Raw genomic sequence first — 15424 nt, 5'->3', positions numbered from 1 at the left:
TTACCATTTTTGTTATCTTGGTGTTCGGGCCCGATAGGGGGTTGAGCGGTGGACGGAGATTGGAGATAAGTGGTGTTCTACTGGACTCGTTACTATATTTCAAACGTTGACGGAGTATCAACAAATTTGAAAAATGTTACTGTGAAATTGGCTGCAAGTGAAACACTGTACGGGACTAAGTGCTACGTTTGAAATCTGGCAGGAGCACCACATCAGCTGTATCAACCTTTGAATCCTAGGTGCTCTGTCGAAATTTTAGCAAGAGCCACCATATCAGTTGTATCAACGTTTGAATCTTGGGTGCTCTGCCTAGAACCTGGCGGAAGCCACCATATCAGTACCGTATCCTTTCTTGCTGGTGTTAAATTGTTTATTTGAATGTTTGAGCTATTAATGACTCTACTTGTAACTGTTTACTATTTTCGTTCTAAGATATTGAGATATGTAAAAGCTATTTTGCCAATTTGACTGCATGTTTTCTTGGAAACTCGCTGGGTTTCTAGCTCATCTCTTTATTTGTTTTCCTTAACAGGGTGCGGGATGAGAGAGACAAGAATAGTACTAGTTGTATTAGAAATTTTAAACTTGTATTTGTCCAGTACTGTATTATAATACTAGTTATTTAAGTTCTTATCTTTTAGTTTGTACTTTGGCTGGTATATTCGGATGATTTGTAGCATGTTCATGTTATTTTGAAGAATAGTGAGTTCGAAAGTTGTAGCCTTAATTTTAAATAATTGTCATTCTATTTATATTTGGTGAGGTGATTGAATTATTTGTATTTTGATCCGTTTCATTATGCACCTAAGTATGAATGTTTTGTAAAATTGGATGGGTGTAATATTTCTTGGAAAATTTTATACTTGCTTTGCAGTTAATATTATTTTTAAAGTTAATGTGAGTGAGTGAGTTCTGACGAGAGTTGGGCAGGCGATCTGCTAACCCTTGGGGTACGCTCTAAGGGAAGGTGGGGCTGTCACACTTATGCCAAATTTGATTGAGTTAGATGGACTGCATGTTGATTATAAATAGGTTGTCAATATAAATTTGGCTTGTCGTAGGCAGGCTATCAATGCTTCACTGATAGGTATTGCAAGCTAGCTACGACTGACTCTAGATAGTTATAAATACATGATAGAATTAAGGGATAATTTCAGAAACCTTCCCTGAGGTTTCTAACAATTTCACTGAACTCTCCTGAGATTTAGAAAGTTACACTTACCTCCCTTGATTTGATAGTTTTAGTAAAAAAAAAAAAAACTTTAAAATAATATTGAATTAGTCAAATTTTTAAGTGCATGTCCAAAAATGCCCTTGTGTAATGAGTTTTAATTTACTTTCCGTATATAATTATAAGATTATCTAGTATAATTATAAGGAAAAGATATCAAAATTTTCATGTCCATAACTACTATTTGATAAACAATTATAATAATAATAATTTTATTACTATGATGGGATACTTGTGATGGTATTTTATTATGAATTTAGATTTATAAGATAGAAAAGAAAATGTTGAAATAATTTATTTAGAAATTATGAATTTTTTGAGAAGCTGGATTATCATAATTTAGTAGTGATTTTGGGCAATTTCTTTTTTATTTATTGTTGATTTTAATACCAAAAATAGAAAACAAAGATCAGCAAAAATATTAGATTGCATATAAAGTTAACTGATAAAAAAAAAATCACTAGTTTGACATTTGCTTACAATAGAAACTAAATGATAATTCTACAATTTTATTGGCAAAAAATTGTAAAAAAATGAATAAGAAGGAAAAAGAATTAAGAATTAATTTTAAAGTCATTTTAAGTATAAACATATCAAACAAGGAAACTTCATTAAAACATTTAAGGGTAGTATTGTCATTTTAAAAAACGAGGGATGTAATTTTTAAAACCTCAAGAGAGCTAGATGAAGTTATTAAAAACCTGAAGGGAGATTTTTGAAATTATCCCTAGAATTAACGTAAAAGAGATTGAAAAATAAAAGATGTTTTTTGCCTCACAAAGTTGTTGTCTACCACTGCTCCTACTCTGTCTTTCTTGTTTTGCTGCCTCATTTCTTTCTTTTGTTTCTGCTGCCAAATTTTTTCTTGTGAGATAGATAATTTTATACTCTGAATGAGTCATCTCATAACTTAAACTTGGTGTTGGCTGGTAATGCTTTTAGTTGAATTTCTAACGATGTTAAATATTAGGTAATTAGTTTGTTGTTTTCCTTGGGTTCATTTGTTAATAATACAAATGTTTTCGTTTCAAGATTTGTTTATGTTGTTTCAAATTATTGATCTTGTTCAAGTCCTAATGTTTGGCAAGAATATATCCATCTTATGCTCTTTTTAACTCCTTTTGTTCGAATAACATCGGAGAAAGAAAGACATAAAATGTGTCCCCCGTAGTATGAATTAATAAAGAAATGGTTCCTTGTCCTGCAATTTAGTGTGGACAGCGTTTCTTTATTTAATTCTAGAATCTTAGACTCAAAGGCATTTGATTTTGATGAAACTGAAATTTGAAGTTTGAAATCTAAAATTGGAATTTAGTTGCTGAATTAATTTGTTAAATCTTAAATGTAAATCTGCTTGATATTCAGCTGAATACAAGCATTAAATTGAAATATTTTGATCCATGTGTATTATGTAGTTCAATAGTGATACATTTTATGTTTATATTATATTAATTTTTTAACTATTGCTTTTTATATTGTTAACTTGTCTGCTAATATGGAAAGTGTGACAATGAAAGAGAGAGAATGAATTTTGTATGTAGAAATGTGTGTCAGAAAGAAGAAAAATGTATATTTGTGTATTTGATAGAAATATTATGTTTCTAAAATATGCATTATAGCAGAAAATGTGTGCGTATGAAAGAGAGAAAGATATTAGAATCTAGTATAACTACAAAAAAAAAGCCCATCTACTTAATTTTTTCCTCTCTTGGAGGGAAAAAAGAAGAAAAAAAAAGAGAAAGGGATCATTTCAGAAACCTCCTTTGAGGTTTAAAGAACGGCAAAATTCAAAAATTTTTTTGTTCAAAATCACAAAAGTCATTAAAATACTGTATTAAAAGAGATGACTAATCCATTTTACTAATTTTCGTGATTATTAGTGTAATTTTGTTACTTATTTGTATGATCTAATTTATTAAATGTGAATTTTTTGAATGGTGAAATATGTGTATTAATTATTCCTAACTTTTACTAGTACAAATTATATACATGCTTAGGGGCATTTATGGAATAAAAGTTTCATCTCTCTCTTTCAAGTACTTTTTAATATTACCTTTTCTAATTAAACTAATTTTGTTATCAAAACATCAATCTCAAGAGAGATTTGTGCAATTTTATAAACTCTAAGGGAGTCTAGTAAAATTGTCAGAAATTTCAGGCGAGGTTTTGAAATTATCCCAAAAGAAATCCAGAAACAACTTTGGATTCCCAAGCTGTGGGCTGCATGTGGAAGACATCGAGGTTTGCGCCAAATGTGGGGTGTGCTTTGCCCCTTGTCCACCATCAAATCTTGTTTATAACTTGCAATTTCCCTTCCTATTCATCTTTATTCTTTGACCAAAAAAAAAAAAAATTGTCCGTACTCTCTCTTGCAATAAAGAGCAAAAGAGGCCGAGTCAGAGAAAGATGGAGAGCGAAGAAGCCAGACAAACAGGTTGGTTTTCAATCTTTCTTTAACATTAAGCATGATGGCTACAAATTTATGGTACTTCAGGAGTCCATGTTCATCCTATTGCAGCTGATAAGGGCAAAATTTTCTAAAATTTACATAACTAGGATACATGAATTGAAAAGAAGTTTACAAGGGCTGAATTTTCTACTACTGTAGCTAGATAGTTCATGAAAATCATTGTAATGTGTTTGGAATGAAGATTATTTAAAATATTATTTGAAATAATTACTGTAGTATTTTCTATGATTTGATGTGTACGAGATAAAAAAGTGATTAGAAAGATAAAAGAAATGTGTTGAAAATTGTGTTTGTGATGCAAATAAATAATTTGAAACCAAATAATAACTATCCAAATATGAACATCTTTTAGCATTTCTAAATGCAATATTGTATAAGGACTAATTATTGCCAATGATCACTGGTGAGACATTCCTATTTTATTAGCAGTTGATGTGAGAACTTGAAAATTCACCTATATTTTCTTTATAATTTTCTTTTATTTTGAATAAGTTAATTTATAATTTCTTTACTATTAATTTACTCCCTCAATAGTTGTAATACATCATAGAATTGAAAGTTTTACTTTTACTTTTATAGTTAGGGTAAACTAGGATTTTTGCTTATTTTGATAGTGTGATCAGTTGGTGAGATATGTGTGATTAGAAGTGTTTAATAATAAGTTAGTGAATTATAAGTTAAAATAAAAGTACAAGAGATTTAAGGAAATAGGCTTGAACCGATGTGCGCCGTTTGTTACCGGTTGAGTACACCATTTGACCAATTCTTTCTTACCCTAATTTTCTTGTTTTTATTTCATCTAATCCAAATTAGTCCTTAATCCAACCAAAATCTTTGACGAAGAAAAGGTGAGAAAAGAAAAAAATAAAGAAAAGAAACTTGATTGCCAAGTGTTGGCAATCAAAGGGATGTTTGACCAAGACCATTTTCTTTCTTCTTATCTTTTTCTTGGCCAAATTTTCTTCATTTCTTTCTTCATGGTGGCCGAATCTTGAGAGGAGAAAAAAGAGAGAGAGAGAGAGTTTCAATTTCCATCTTGATTTTGCCTTGTTTGAGTGGAAATCACAAAAACTAAACCGATTAAACTAGCACCAAGGGAGTTAGGAGGCTTGGAGTGGAGAGTTTCTTTGGAGAAATAGCTTAGTTCTTCACTTCTCAAGAGGTTTTGAAGGTATAAGTTCAACAACTTCCTTTCTCTTTCTTATTCTTGCAAAATATGGTATAGATGGCTTGAATCTTGGAATATTACGGATGATACTCTAGGTTTGGTGTAGATTATTGAAATTTTAGCTAGGGTTTTGCAATTTTCAGCCTTGATTTATGTTGTTTAACTATAACATGTTTGTTTTGAGCTTGGTTTTGGACTTGTGAGGTGATTAGTAGCCTTATTGTGACTTTTTAATTTTAAAAGAGGAAATTCCAGCTTTCTTAAGAATTTTCGAGCTTTGGTATTGGATGATTATTTGCTAAAAATGAGTTACAATTTGGATGGATTTTAGCCTAGATTAATAACTATCTTTATATTCTTACTTGTAGTGTTGATTTGGGGTTGATTTGGAAAGAAAATGAAGCTTTGAATGGCTGAAAAATTGGTAAAAACAAAGAAAATGCTGCCCGATTTTTCTCTCGTAGGATCAGTGGGTGAAAACGGAAATAAGTGTTTGACTTGTACTCGATTTGAGACTTAGTTATGTAGGGATGCTTAGGTTAACCTTGTGGGTGACTTATAAATGAAAATTTTGCCCAAAAGTATATATTTCTCAAAGACAAAGTAACGAGCACTTTAAACGTGATTTTCTCGTTTCTATACCAAATTGCGAATTTACAAGTTTTAATCGTTTCTTTATTAAAACCAAAAGAGCGAACATGAATTTTTTAGAATTTGATAAGTAAAAATGAGTGCCACTTAAATGCGTTCTATTTACTTGGTTTTCTTTAAGTGAAACTCCCATATTTTGAAACTCTAGTTGATTGTAAATTGTTAAACGGTATTTTATCGCAGATTTGGACTCCAACTAGGAAGTTAAACCTGAACTCGGTTTTAGAAAGCAATAAATCATTGGTGAGTATTTTCAAATGCATGTTTAAACTTATTACTTGAATGAATCACTTTGTTTGATAGAGTAAGGGTGTACTTTATCGCACTTGTCCTAATGTGGCTTATTACTATGCATTGGTTACAAATGGTTTGACATATATAGATGTGCATGACTTGAATACTGCTTGGGATCCTAATCCTATTGATTAGTCAGTCGAATCGAGCCAATAAGGGCTTGGTTGAAGAGACTGGCGAACCATAGGTACTGTTTATTGTTTATCATTTATTGTTTATTGTGTAATCTTTTGGATGTGGTCCACTGGATTCGGTATATTCGAATATTACCACCACTACTATTTTGGAGTTCGGGCCCGGTAGGGGATTGATTGGGGGATGGAGATTGGAGTTAAGTGATGATCTACTGGACTGATTACTCTACTTGAAAGTTGACGGAGGGTCAACTACTACTTGGTGAAGCTATGATTGAGTTAACTTGCAAGAACTACTGTATCCTTTTACTTGAAAATGTTGGATATCTAATGATTTGTTATTTGAAGTATTATTGCCCACTTTTATGAACTTTTATACTCGTTACTTTGATATTTCAAGTTTTACATAGTGGTCAATTTGCTACTTGATTCTTGCATGATGTTTGGAACTTCACTGAGATTTGGCTCACCGTATTAGTTTTATTTTCTTTCGTGTGAGACTGGTACAGGTTAGCGTAGTCTAGTTTTTGAATTTTTGTGATTGTACTCGTGCTAAGGCTCGATTAGAGTTGAAAGTGCTCTGAAACTTGAATATTTTGTTATAATTAGACATGTATGAACGTTTGAGTTGGAACTGGGTATAAATGTACATTCTAAGTTTGGGAACTGTTGTTTCATTTACTTTTGAAGTTATAACTTGTTCTCTTGAAGTGAGTGAGTGAGTCCTGATGAAATCTGGGCAGGCGGTCCGCTAAACCCTGGGGTACGCCCTAGGGAGAGATGGGGTCATCACAGGTGGTATCAGAGTCTAGGTTTGAATTGGTCTGGATAAAATGAATGACTTGTATATGATATAGCTTGTGTATGGCTGTTTAAGTGTGAAATCCTAGGCATTAGGTGACTAACTTAGTGGTACTTGTTTACATTGCTTATTCTTTTGATGCTACTTGGACTGTAGGCAATGGAAGGAAATGGCGGGAATGGGAATGCCGAACAACCTCGACCAGTGCTTAGCTATCAGGAACATCCAGAAGGGCCGATACTTCATTGGGCCCCGGAACGTAGGGTCAGGCACAGTGAATGCTGACAGACCTACTCATATCCCGATAGGGTGGTCCTTGCTATAGAAGACGAGAGGGAAATATTGGCCAGTGCTAATCGTAGGGCCCAAACTGAGATCGAGCGCCTGAGAGCATTGCTGAGAGAGCAAGGTGCTAGTATTCGGGAGCTCGAGACTTCTATTCTCGGGGAACAGGAGCGAACAAATGCTTTTCGAGAGCAAGCACAGGAGACTAATGGTCACCTTGTTCGAATAGTAAGGGAAGTAAGGGATCGAACCGATAATATTTTGACTAAGTGTGGGGCACTTGTGGAGGAAGTAGTACAGGTGAACTTGGCCAATGAAAATCAAGGGAATGTAGCCCCTAGTGACTCAGGAGCCAGCCGCACCTGAAGAGGTGGTGGAGTCGGCTGGATCAGTGACAAACTAAGTTAGAGATCTAAGGTTTGGAGGTTGTGCAAGGTAGTTAGGACATAGTATAGGATGGTTGGGATGACACGTCACCTTTCTTGTTTTGCTTTTGATATTGACGTGTTACGGTTGACATATATAGCGTACACTTTTGTTCTATGTTCTTTGTTGCTATAAGTACTCGATTTTATTAGATTGATATGTGCAGTACTTCATGACTTGATATGTGAATTATTATGATATGTATATAAAGAAAGTATGTTATTTTAAATGTACTCTATTATTTTCATTTTATGATTTGAAAATACTTTTATCGAGTTTTATAGCTACTTTATTTTGCTTATACCTATATAGTCTATTTTCTAAAAAGAGACATGGAAGGTAGGAGAAATCAGGGACATGAGACCAGTCGAGAACGCGGTTCTAACCGTGGATGTGGGGTTAGACAAGTACAAGAACCGAGAGAAGAGAAAGATGCGACGGCCGAGCAACAACCTGAACCGAGGGTTGAAGGAGGGGATCAAGTAGCAACAACAATCAGCAAATAACTAATATTTTGTCTCGATTGGTAGAGCAGTAGGGTCAAACCCCTGTCAATCAGCCTAGGGACCCTGAAATAGGGGAAAATAGGGCCCTAGAGCGGTTTCAAAAGTTTTCTCCACCCAAATTTCTTAGAGGGCCAGACCGGGAGGTAATGGAGAGATGGTTGGAAACAATGATCAATATTTTTGCCGCTTTGAATTATATGGAGGAAAGACAGGTAAATTTTGCTGTATTCCAATTTGAGAGACCAGCCAGAGTCTGGTGAAATGTAATTAGGGCTAAGTAGGAGAGAGAGCAGACAGCGTGGACTTGGTTGAACTTTGTGCTAGAGTTTAATAAGAAATATCTTCTACCAATAGTTCAAGAGAAAAGGGAGGACGATTCAATAGGCTACGTCAGGAAAGGTTAAGCGTATCTGAGTATGAGATTCAGTTCACTAAATTATCTAAGTTTTCTCCTGAATTAATAGTTACGGAGTAAAGGAGGGTGAGGCGGTTTGTACAGGGGTTAAATGTAGAGATACAAGAGGCTTTGGCGATAGCACAAATTAATACTTTCACGGAGGTTCTTGAGAAAGCTCAAAGGATAGCAATTGCAAGGGCTCAAGTGAAAGCTTTTTATATAAGAAAGAAAGGTGTGTCTGGTGAAGACCAAGGGCAGGAACAAGGTGATCAAGATATGCCACCCCCTAAGGTCGGTCGAGGAGCTGGTGGTATGAGAATTTTGGAGACACTTAAGAAAGTTACTTCGAGAGGAACCCCAGGTGGAAGAGGACAACTGAGGGGTGCCTCACAAGGAGATCAAACATCAATCCTCTGTGGATATTGTGGAAAGACCAATTATACTGAGAATAATTGTTGGCGAAATGCACGGAAATGTTTATGGTGTGGTAGTACTGAGCACCATATTGCAACTTGTCCCCTCTTCGGTGAGACTCAATAGTTAGATAGGTCAAACCCTAAACAACCAAATGTAGGAGAGAATAGATTCAGAGTGTCTGCCAGAGTATATACCTTAAACCATCAGCAAGTGCTTAACCCGTCTAAAGTGGTGGAAGATACGATTCGTGTTTTCCATTGTCTGATTAAAATTTTAGCTAATGGTGAGACTTGAAAGCTAGAGACGGACATGTAAGAAAAAAATACTCTGAGCTATTTACGAATAAGTGTATGAATTTCGAAGTCGAAATTCTCTTAAGGGGGATAAAGTGTGAGGACTTGAAAATTCACCTATATTTTCCTTATAATTCTCTTTTATTTTGAATAAGTTAATTTATAATTTCCTTACTATTAATTTACTCTCTCAATAGTTGTAATATATTATAGAATTGAAAGTTTTACTTTTACTTTTATAGTTAGGGTAAACTAGAATTTTTGCACATTTTGGTAGTGTGATAAGTTGGTGAGGTATGTGTAATTAGAAGTGTTTAATAATAAGTTAGTGAATCATAAGTTAAAACAAAAGTACAAGAGATTTAAGGAAATAGGCTTGAACCGATGTGTGCCGTTTGTTACCGATTGAGTACACCACTTGACCAATACTTTCTTACCCTAATTTTCTTATTTTTATTTCATCTAATCAACCCTAAATTACCCCTTAATCCAGCCAAAATCTTTGACTAAGCAAAGGTGAGAAAAGAAAAAAAAAAGAAAAGAAACTTGATTGCCAAGTGTTGGCAATCAAAGGGATGTTTGACCGAGACCATTTTCTTTCTTCTTATCTTCTTGTTGGCCAAATTTTCTTCATTTCTTTCTTCATGGTGGCCGAATCTTGAGAGGAGAAAAAAGAGAGAGAAATTCCAGCTTTCCTAAGAAATTTTCACCTTTGATATTAAATGATTATTTGCTAGAAATGAGTTATAATTTGGATGGGTTTTAACCTAAATTAAGAACTATCTTTATATTCTTACTTGTAGTGTTGATTTGGGGCTGATTTGGGAAGAAAATGAAGTCTTGAATGGCTGAAAAAATTGGTAAACACAAAGGAAATGTTGGCTGGTTTTTCTCTCATAGGATAAGTGGGTGAAAACGAAAATAAGTGTATGATTTGTGCTCGATTTGAGACTTAGTTGTGTAGGGATACTTAGATTGACCTTGTGGGTGACTTATAAACGAAAATTTTGTCCAAAAGTGTATATTACTCAAAAACAAAGTAACGACCACTTTAAACGCGATTTTCTCGTTTCTTATACTAAGTTACGAATTTACAAGTTTTAATTGTTTTTTTATTAAAATAAAAAAAGCGAACATGAAGTTTCTAAAATTTGATAAGTAAAAATGAGTATCACTTAAATGCATTCTATTTACTTGGTTTTCTTTAAGCGAAACTCCCATATTTTGAAACCCTAGTTGATTGCAAATTGTTAAACGGTATTTTATCACAGATTTGGACTCTAACCAGGAAGTTGAACTGGAGCTTGGTTCTAGAAAGCAATAAATCATTGGTGAGTGTTTTCAAATGCATGTTTGAACTTATTACTTGAATGAATCACTTTGTTTGATAGGGCAAGAATGTACTTTATCGCACTTGCCCTAATGTGACTTATTACAGTGCATTGGTTACAAATAGTTTGACATAAATAGATGTGCATGACTTGAATACTGCTTGGGATCCTAACCCTATTGATTAGTCAGTCGAATCGAGCTAATAAGGGTTTGGTCGAAGAGACTGGCGAACCATAGGTACTGTTTATTGTTTATCATTTATTGTTTATTGTGTAATCTTTTGGATGTGGTCCACTGGATTCGGTATATTCGAATATTACCACCACTATTATTTTAGAGTTCGGACCCGGTAGGGGGTTGATTGGTAGATGGAGATTGGAGTTAAGTGATGATCTACTGGACTGGTTACTCTACTTGAAAGTTGACGGAGGGTCAACTACTATTTGGTGAAGCTATGACGGAGTTAACTTGCAAGAACTACTGTATCCTTTTACCTGAAAATGTTGGATATCTAATTATTTGTTATTTGAAGTGTTATTGCCAACTTTTATGAACTTTTATGGTCGCTACTTTGATATTTCAAGTTTTACATAATGGTCAACTTACTACTTGATTCTTGCATGATGTTTGGAACCTCACTGAGATTTGTCTCACCCTATTAGTTTTGTTTTCCTTATAGGAGAATCGGGCGCGTGCATGAGGCTGGTACAGGTTAGCGTAGTCTAGTTTTTGAATTTTTGTGATTGTACTCGCACTAAGGCTCGATTAAGGTTGAAAGTGATTTGAAATTTGAATCTTTTCTTATAATTAGACATGTATGAACGTTTGAGTTGGAAATGGGTATAAATGTACATTCTAAATTTGGGAACTGTTGTTTCATTTACTTTTGAAGTTATAACTTGTTCTCTTGAAATGAGTGAGTAAGTGCTAAAGAGACCTGGGCAGGCGGTCCGCTAAATCTTGGGGTACTTCCTAGGAAGAGGTGGGATTGTCACAGTTGATTTAATTAATAAGCTATTTTGTGTATTGGTTAGTTTGAGGATATTGAGAACAAAATCTTAAGCAAAGAATTCAGTACATGAACCCATATTTGTGTTTCAAAGTTTAAGCAAGTTCCGACGACTTGATTTAATTTTGTGGGTATTAGGAAGTTAAGGTTTCGTATACAATTAAAAATTGGAATAATTTTAGAAAGCTCTCAAGAGAGTTTTTTTTTTATTTTTAAAAAAGCAGATAGTAATAGTACCCCTTATATTACACCTACACCCCCTAATTTTCACATTTTTTGAAACTCAAGCCACTGCTAGCATCCATATCCAATTCCAATTGCTTCCCATATTCAATAACCTCAAAACTATGCTTCTGTTTGGCAAATGAGTTTTTTTAAATGTTTGTCTAAAATTTTACTGGAACTTATTGTAAAATTTGTAAAAAAAAGTTTTTAAGATATAAAACGTTTTTTCCTTTTCCCTTTCTTTCTTTTTCTTTTTTCTTTTTCCTTTTCTTTCTTTATTTTTCCTTTTCTTTCGACTCATCTTCTTCACCCTCATCTCACCGGTCATTGGCCTTCGGCGGCGAAATCTCTGCCGACGATGGGTGCTGGCAGCAGTAGGAAGATAGGGGAGAGAGGTGGCGGGGGAGAGGGGAGGGTGAAGGGGGAGAGAGGCGGTGAAGGAGAGGGGAGAAGAGGAGGGGAGGGGGAGAGGAGGAGGGTAGGGAGGGAGGGAGAAAAAAATTACCCCTGCAAGCGTCAAAAAAGGTAAACGCTGGCGCCGACACCGACACCAAAAGAGGTGGTGATGTGTTGGTTGGCGGCGGAGGTGGTAGTAGGTTGAGATGGAGGAGGAAGAAGAAAAAAGGAAACAAAGAAAATTTTTTTGTGTGTTTTTAGCTATTTTGAAGTGTATATTTTAAAAATTTTTAAAATTTTTTTGAGATGACTATAATTAAAATTGTTAAAAAACTTATAGGAGAAAAACACCCGTATTCAACCTCTACAGCTACTACATCAACCATCACCAGCTTTGAAGTTCATCTGCCACCACTACCACCATACTTGTTCATCAAAGTAGTCCCCAACAAAATCCTCAATGCCCTCCACCTTCGTCATCATCCTTAAACCTAAATCAAGAACTAAGTCATGTACTCTACCATTCTTCCCCTCTAAGCCATACATTTAATCCCTTAAAACCTCAGCCCGACAAACTCTCATATACGTGACAACACCATCACCAACAAATTACGCTAGAAAAATTAACCAAAAAAATGGTAAAGGCTGAAATAAATTCATAGAACTGATTATAGAATAAATCACGGTAATCAAACTTATGAAAGCCATTGTTGAAGCAAAAAATGCAGACAAATTAGTGTGCTATATACATCTTAAAATGCCTTTTTGGGGCTTTTGTTGGGCATTCACCCCATGCCTTATGGTAAATGTCCAGGCGTTTGGATGTAGAAAACGTTCACCTTTGAAAACCCATCGTTTTTTTTCCCTATTAAAGTATATGTTTACGAAAATATTAACATAAGCTATATACAAAACCGCAACAACAACAACTTTTGACAAAATAACTCCAAAAGTGCTAATTCATAATTGCCTGTCCAATTCCCTAATTCCCTCTTCAATTCTAAACTAGGTCTCCGCTTGTTCGTCACTTTAGTTAATACCAAAATCAAGTCAAAACTACTCAAGGCTTCCAAGGGTACGTTTGTTATCAGAATTGCAATTGGAATTAGTTGAAAAATGGTAGTGGCAGAGCGGCTTCAGTCATGCAAAAGAGCAAAGAAAGGTAATACTACCCATCAAAAAATAGGAAGGAACTATCATTTGTCTATTTACCGTATTTTTGGTCATATTCCTTAAATTTTAATGGGTCAACTTCAATTTAGCCTTTCAAAGTAGATTAAAGTGTCAATATGGCTCTTGAAAGTGAACAAAGTTTCACTTAAGCCCTTCAAATTGAAAATTCTTTTCCAAATACGTCAATTCACATATTGTCAAAAAATTCTGGCAATTCTTTTGTTGACTTCAAAGCACTTAATCTCTTACTTAATGAGCTATAAAAGATAGCACGGTACTTTTCTAATCAGATTTGGAAGATCCAAAATAGCATCAAAACCTTAGTTTTAGGTCAAAAGAGAAATAATTTACGTTTGTTTAGCTCATTTAGATGAGAAGTTTATCATTGTAAAGTCCCTAAAATTTGGTAGGATTTCAATTTAGGACTGAAGTTTTGTCAAACATCATTTGACCAAATGTCAATTGATAGAAGGTGTCAGTCTAACCAAAATTTCGAAATTAGACAGCTTAAATGGGGCTCATTGACTATTAGGGGCTGCACTGACACTTTGGTCTACTTTAGACGAAGAACGGTAATTTGCTTAATAATAGCCAAAATTTTCTCTATTTTATTTAATTCTGCTGTACTTATGAGTATCTTTGTATTACTTTTTGTGATTTCTATAGAAATTTTTGTTTTTTTATATAGATTTTTAAATATTTAAAAGCCAAACTTTGTGGGGATATCCTATGCCTTGGGGCTTTCTCTCAAGCCAGGTAGACTGTCAAACACTTTCTATACATCTATCTACACCCAAAACTTCCCGCTACCAATTCTTTTCTCCAAATTCTTCCCTCCAATGCTTGTTCAAAGCAAATTATAGAGTTATGAATTACCATATGCTATAGAGGAAGACCACTAGTGCATGAAATTTGCATCTAATCTCATAATAGTATCATAGAGGCCACAAGTAAGTTGCAAAACAGACTTGTAAATCAAGGAAGATAACCCATAACTTAATGCCCAATGTAGTCCATATTAGTGTTCTAGACGGTAGAGAGAATTTTGGATTTATAGAGAGCGAACCTCCCCTGAGGTTTCAGAAATTATCCCTTAAAATTCTACTTGGGAACTTTTAGAAGTATTTTCTACATTTTACAATTGTCTAGCATCATTTATTGTTTTATGATGGAGGAGCATGCATAATTACAAAGATTGTTGATAGAGGAGAAGGCTTATTTACAAGGACTGATGATAGGAGATGAGACCTTAAGAATAGGCAACACTTGTTTAGTTTTCATATTGACCTCATGTTCCACTGCTTGATATTGAGCAAAATTTATAAGTCAAAATGTGTTTTAAGTTGATGATGCTTTTGAAGATGTAGTAATACATCGGTTGATGATGCTTTTGAAGAGGTAGTAATACGTCGAATTTCTGTTGGTCAAAGCAATTTTAGGAAACATGAATTGCTAACTTGTTTGGAACTTAAATAACATTGTGGTTATATCTAGAGTGTATTAGTGCTTGTCTAACCTATAAATGTGAATATGGATGTTTTGTTGAGACATATTGTTGTATTGCACCTTTTTGAGTATTTCAATGAGTTCAAACCTACAATATGCTTCTACATCTTTTGCATCTTGTTACAGATGAGCTCAAAACCCAATTCTTGTCATCAAGTTTGTCTCGTGGCCTTGCTAATGATGAACTGCCAAAGGTGGAAAAGTGGTGGGGAATTTTTGATCTTTGTAAGCAGGATGGATTTTGGCAAAGACCTGACTGGCTGGAAGGAGCTATTGCTGCTAAATCAGATTTTCAAGCTCAAGATGATGACGTGCTGCTTTCATCCCAACCAAAATCGGGAACTACTTGGCTTAAAGCTCTTGTGGTCTCCATTATGGACAATTATGCTGCTCGTACTACCAACAATATCAATGATGCCATGGTTCAGTATGATCTTTTGGCAGAAAATTTTCCCCAGGACTTGATTCCTGTTACAATTATCGAGAAAAATAATAAGAGAAGCAAATGACAAGTGTTTATTTTTTTGTAAAACTGACTTAATTCATAACATGAAATTGCTCTATTTATAGAGTTCAAAACAATTCCAATAACTATCCCACTAACTCCACTAACTATCCTAATAACTTCACTAGTTACTCCACTAATTCCACTAACTACTCCACTAATTCCACTAATTAGGTAGAACAAAACAAACAAATATGATTAACT

General features: G+C 34.4%; 1 long non-coding RNA gene across 1 annotated transcript; it reads left to right on the top strand.

Annotated features, from left to right (window-relative positions):
* The first annotated feature begins 3500 nt into the window (after positions 1-3500).
* Positions 3501-11259, top strand: LOC113739292 (uncharacterized). Its single transcript, XR_011812828.1, has 3 exons — positions 3501-3665; positions 5704-5763; positions 11086-11259. It is a non-coding gene; the product is annotated as an uncharacterized lncRNA (long non-coding RNA).
* The last annotated feature ends 4165 nt before the right edge of the window (positions 11260-15424 follow it).

Source organism: Coffea arabica, chromosome 4c (genome assembly GCF_036785885.1).
Source record: "Coffea arabica cultivar ET-39 chromosome 4c, Coffea Arabica ET-39 HiFi, whole genome shotgun sequence".
Classification (NCBI taxonomy): domain Eukaryota; kingdom Viridiplantae; phylum Streptophyta; class Magnoliopsida; order Gentianales; family Rubiaceae; genus Coffea; species Coffea arabica.
This window is presented reverse-complemented; position numbering and strand designations above follow the sequence as displayed.